A 5,750-nucleotide genomic window follows, 5' to 3' on the forward strand; every position below is an offset into this window, starting at 1 on the left:
TAGTTAATAGGAATTTCAGAAGGATTCTTCTTCAGAATAAGTCTATCTTATTTAATCAGAATGTGCGCCCGCCAATATATACCCTTACCCTTGCAATGTTAAAAAAAAAAATAGTGTTTATATCAGTGCATAGAATCATAACCCATGTTTTTAAAAAACCCAGTGTCTGGCTAGAGCATTCTTAATGGGACTTCATAGCATCATGAAATTTTGCTTGACTCTCTGGAGCTGATGGTGTGGAACTGTAAAAAAAAAATTGGAGGAAGAGGAAGGTTAGACAGCTGCTAAAACATTTTCCACCTCTGACCTTGGAAACATACAGTATTTAAAACTTTTGCTTTTATCTTCAGAGAGAAAATTTGTTTATCTTTAGCTCATAAGAAGTCCAAACAAAGTAAAATTCTCTGAAAATTGATCTATCCATTTTCCAGGGCAAACCTGGATTTGAGCACTGTGTAGGCTATTTGTGAATGTACAATGGTTTTGCTTTGTCTGTAAATCCTCAGAAGAAGCAGGTGGCTCAGACTTATATTATTATAGGGCCCACATGAATGGATACAAAGGACAAAGACAGGTTTAATTGTGGACAGATGACCTTCCTAGGCATTTGAGAGAAGGATCAGCTTCATCTGTACTTACTCATCATGAGACTGTCAGCCATGCCTCAAGTGAGCTCTTGTGCAGAGAAGCTGAATGGGTCATCTTTGCAGTATGCATTCTTGATTTTTAAACTTGAAGAGGTTTCAAAAGTTGTCTTGGCATGTCAGGATGTCTATTTTATTCCATGTAGTCTTTCACAAATTATGGTCATTCATTCAATCATACCTGCTTTTTGTTCTTCCTTCATTCCTTCTATCCATTCATCCATCGATCCATCTCCCCTTTCACCTGTCATGAAATATTTATTGAGTGCCAACTTTGTGCTTGGTACTATTCTAGGTACTCATTAAATCCTAGATCAATGAGTGAGCTTAGAAATAGTAAACATCATTCTGCATTACTGTGCACTGAATTGCTTTGTGACCACTAAGGATAATAGCAAGACATTGATACTTGTATAAACTATATAGTGATTTCACGTTTTCCTGTCTGAGTCCTGGTAAGTAGATACAGGATTAAGAAACAGTATTAGAGGCAAGTAGGAGAAAGAGTCTCATCTCTGAGTGGCTCTCAGGTTGATGCCTTGCCAAAATACATGTGTTGTGAATGGCTTTTTATTTTGGGAAGATGGGATGTCCTCAGTCTTTTATTTTTACTATCAGATCCCCTACTCTAACCTTCACCATTCGTAAGCCCCTTCCCACCAGCATCAGAAGGGTCTTTTTGCCCCTTTGCTGGAGATTTGGTGCTTTTCATTCTCCATCCTTATACTTGATGTTCTGGGTTCAGTTAGTTCTCTAGTCCTGTTAGGTTCCTGCCACATCTACGCTGATTCTTTTATTTTCACGATTGTTTTTCTAGCTTTAGCCGAGGAAAGCCTGGCTATTTCAGGCTCCGTTGGCCCTTGTTAAAGAGAAGACACCTTGCAGTCACATATGAATGAAAAGTGAGCATGTCACTGGGAAAGTGGGCAAATTTCCTCAAAAGCATGAGGATTAAAACGTGTTTTACTTTTTCACAATTTGTGTCCTCTGAATAAAAGAGCTGTGAATAGGAACCATAATATTAAGAGTTTAATAAAAACACACAGGGCAATGGTTAAAATCATGTTTTAGAATAAATTGCAATTAGCTTGATTTTTTGATTATTCTACTATTTAAGTGAAATAGAGATGATTAAAGGAAGAAGGACATTTATATTCTATCTATCTTTATGGTTCAAAATATTCAACTTCTAGAAACTTGGGGAAAATCCAGACTTTTTAAATAGAAACAAGCTGTTAACTACTGCCTAAGTGAATCTTGTCTCTATTTAAGGTGATGGATGAGAGCCCAGTCTTTGAGGCAAAACCATTTCTTGCAGGGAGTGGTCTGCAGAACCTTTTTTCAGAGAGGGTTTCAAATGTACCCTTATATAAATGCCTAAGGTGAATCTGAATTGAGATTGCTTTTAAAAAATAATTTTGAATAGGTAATATATGAAAAGACTCTAATGGTAAAAAGATACAAAAAGCGAAAGTAAATGTCTCCCCAGCTTCAAGCCACTCTGAAGGCAACCACTGTTACCAGTAGCAAGTTATCTATCTGGAAATATTCATATACAAACCCAAGAATATATTCTTCTTTTAAACAGGTGATAGAGCCATTGCTTTAAAATACAATGTCAGAATCACAATTACAGAAACGCCTTTATTTAAGAACATGTTTAAGTTCCTAAACACTGTTCAAAGTCCCTTCTGCCTCCCCAACTGCCCTTGCAATAAGTTCAAAGTGACATCTCACAAATGATCACACCACCCCACCCTTCTTTGGTGGGGATGGAGCGGGCCTGCTCTTGCCCTGGGGATGTCTTCATTTGTGTTTATGAAAGTTAGTAGATTAAAAAATTTGAAAATAAAGGGACTTCTGTGTCCTGTGAGCATTTAAATAGAGAGTATCAAATCTTTATTTTGGTAACTCTAAAGTTACTGAGTAACTTTAGTATCCTGAAGATTATTGAAAGGGACTAGTATATTTCCATGATCCATGACTGGCTTCAGCCATTCTGAAGGGACCTCAGAGAGGAGAAGATGCCACTCGGGCTCTGCTCTCTTCCTCCTGAAGCTCAGCCGACAGTGGATCCTTATGGATGAATATGGAAGGTCTTTCCTTCTCCTGAGGCAGCGTGCTTTTTAGAATGGATTCAAAATATCCTTGTTTTTTTACAGCTCAAAAGAATGGAGATATATACACATATATACTTATAATTTGGGATATTGCGTGCCACATCGGGCTATGGGAAAACCATTTAGGGTAGATAAGATCATTCATTGCTCCTTGGTCCGTATCCTCCATCTCCCCTGCTTGGGAACTGGACTCCTCCCTTATCAAATGCTCATTCATCATGCCTATGCTTGCTTCCACCTGCCCTTGTATCTATTTCTCAGAAATAGCTTTTATTCCCTCTTGCAGTTAGAGGTTCCCATTGTAGCTGCAATAGAAGCACGGGTACCTGGGCACCAACTCTCCTCTTCTCCCCTTCTGCATATTCTGCTCAGCTACCTCTTCCAATAACCCAGATGTCCAAGTACATTAATCAAAATGCAGCTCTCTCCCTTACAGGGGATTCTGTTTAGTTACACCTTTTTTTTTTAATCTTGCATGACCTCCGAAAACACTAAATAATGTTGGTAGATGAAAACTCCCACTCAGAATGGAACATCCCTATGTTTTAAGGGGCAGGCGTTTTCACTGATGTCCTGCTGAAGGAGCCAGCTAGTTTTCCATGCAGGTGCAAACAACACCGAGTTCTGCCCAGGACTGTTTTTCTCTCTGTGTTGTTTTGTAGTGGGTGATCTGTGTAAACCCCCTTGGCTTTGCACTTCTGCAGCACAGCTCTGTAGCATTTGGGGTAGTAATGCTCACAAAATCTCTTTCTGTGCAATTCAGAATAAATTGATTGTATAGTTTCAGGGATTCTATTTTCTTGTCTGGGTTGGAGATTTTTGTTATATCAAGGAATAATATAACACCCAAAATGGGTCAGCTGGCAGAGCTGGCCTGGTTATCGACATCCTCCAAATAAAAATAAGCAGTCACTTTTTTTTCGGTCTCAGTGTGTTACCTAGCTAACTATTAAAACCTTAGAAAAGAGCAGATGGCATCCTAACTTGAGAGGGAGTTAGGGGAAGATGTCTTACAAAAATGCACTTTTCTTTGTTGAAAAATGACTGCTCACTCACTAGCCATTGATTTGATCTATGAGGCACTGCTGCAGGCAGAGTCATGGACTGCTGGTTCCATGGCATTTAGAGTGTGATACTAATGAGCTTGTGCCCACAGAATTCAGTCCTCGTGCATGTCACCGAAGCTTTGTTCTGCCTTGATAGTCCTTGTGCACGCTACTTAGGTTTGTTTTTGCAGAATTCATGCTGTTGGTCTTCGAAGAACACAAGTGGGAGAGTAAGATTTGCTCAGATGTAGCCAGCTGTTACTATTAATATTTCAGAAATAACCAAAAACCTATGTTAGTATTCAGGAAAGCCATTTGCAGAAGTGTTCTTAGGGAGGCAAAGTGATAGTCTAGCTAGGATTCCTGCCTAGGTCATCTTGCTGTTGCTGAACTCCAGGGTGCCCAATCCTGCTTCCCTGCTTTTCCCACTTCTTACACCTGACTCTCCCCAACCCTATTTTTCTCATCCATGAGACCTGTTTGTTCCATGATGCCTTTCTGACTCCACCACGTCCTCACTCATCTTCTCCTTGGTCTCTGTGCTCTTCTACCTGGTGCTCTTCCTTTTTAGTGTTTGTCTTCTGGATGTTGTCACACCTGTGATTGTCATCTCAGCAGCTACCCCATAAAACACCTGCTAGACCAGAAACCTTTCCTGATTCCCTTGCACTGTCTGGCACAGTCCTGGCCATGTATTGTGGTGGGTACACAGTAAAGATCTTTTGGCTGATGATACTAATTAAACTGTGAATTATTGGGTAGTGATTAATGTACATAATAGAAGGACTCAATATTCTACCCCACGAGAGAACTCTTTTTGAGATTTAGTATTTGGTCCTTGATAGGAAGAGCATAATGATATAAAGTCCTGGAGGAGGATTTTTCTGTAGTTATTACATCCTCCTCTTAAAATAAGGAAACCAAATACTCTGTAGGAGGCCATTTGGTGCAGTCAGGGGAAGATTAACTTCCATGGGGAAATACATCAAGCAGCCCCACTTTAATAATCCAGGTGACTCAGCTGAGAGGGGAGCTCCCTCCTGTAGTCTAGGACTCTGCCTCAGGGGCCTACCCATCACCAGGATTGCCTATATAGAACAAGCCTTGGGAAAATTGCATCTCACGGTGACAGTTCAGTGACTCAGATGCTCTGTACACAGAGGAATTCTGGAGACTATGGGTTTATCTTTGACACACTTTGGCTTCATGTTCTTTGGAATTGTAGTTACTTTCCAAAAACCATAATTGGCATTTATATTGCTTTCTGTCAAGCTAAAATTATCAGAACAAGTTATGAAATATATGGATTTTCACATGCTACGATATACATATCTCACATATGTATATACATGGGATATATGAGATATATATATGAGATATATGAGATATATATATATATCTATATATATATCTCAATATATCTCACATATGTATATACATGTGATATGTGATATGTGAGATATATATGTATCACATTTTCTTTATGCATTCTTCCATTGACTGACCTTTAGATTGTTTCTATAGTTGGCTATTGTGAATAATACTGTCATGAAAATGAGAGTGCAGATACTTCTTTGACATGAGTATTTCATGTTTTTTTGCATAAATATACCCAGTCATGGGATTGCTAGATAATACAGTAGTTCTATTTTTAATTTTTTGAGGAACCTCCATACTATTTTTCATAATGGCTGCACTATTTTACATTTCCACCAACAGTGTGCAAGGGTTTCCTTTTCTCCACATCTTCACCAACACTTGCTATCTTTTGTCTTCTTGATAAGAGCCTTTCTAACAAGTGTGAGGAGATATTGCATTGTGGTTTTAATTTGCATAGCCCTGGTGATTAGTGATGTTAAGTATTTTTTAATATAGTTGTTAGCTCTTGTAGCTTCTAGTTTCAACTTCTTTAGAAGTTTCAACTTCTTTATCTTGGGGGA

General features: G+C 38.8%; 1 protein-coding gene across 1 annotated transcript in view; it reads left to right on the forward strand.

The window, feature by feature from the left end:
- HECW2 (HECT, C2 and WW domain containing E3 ubiquitin protein ligase 2) overlaps positions 1–5,750 on the forward strand; it is a 211,165-nt gene that overhangs the window by 74,697 nt on the left and 130,718 nt on the right. The window lies entirely within an intron of this gene.

The sequence above is a fragment of the Propithecus coquereli genome, unplaced genomic scaffold (genome assembly GCF_000956105.1).
Source record: "Propithecus coquereli isolate 6110/MARCELLA unplaced genomic scaffold, Pcoq_1.0 Scaffold167, whole genome shotgun sequence".
NCBI lineage: Eukaryota > Metazoa > Chordata > Mammalia > Primates > Indriidae > Propithecus > Propithecus coquereli.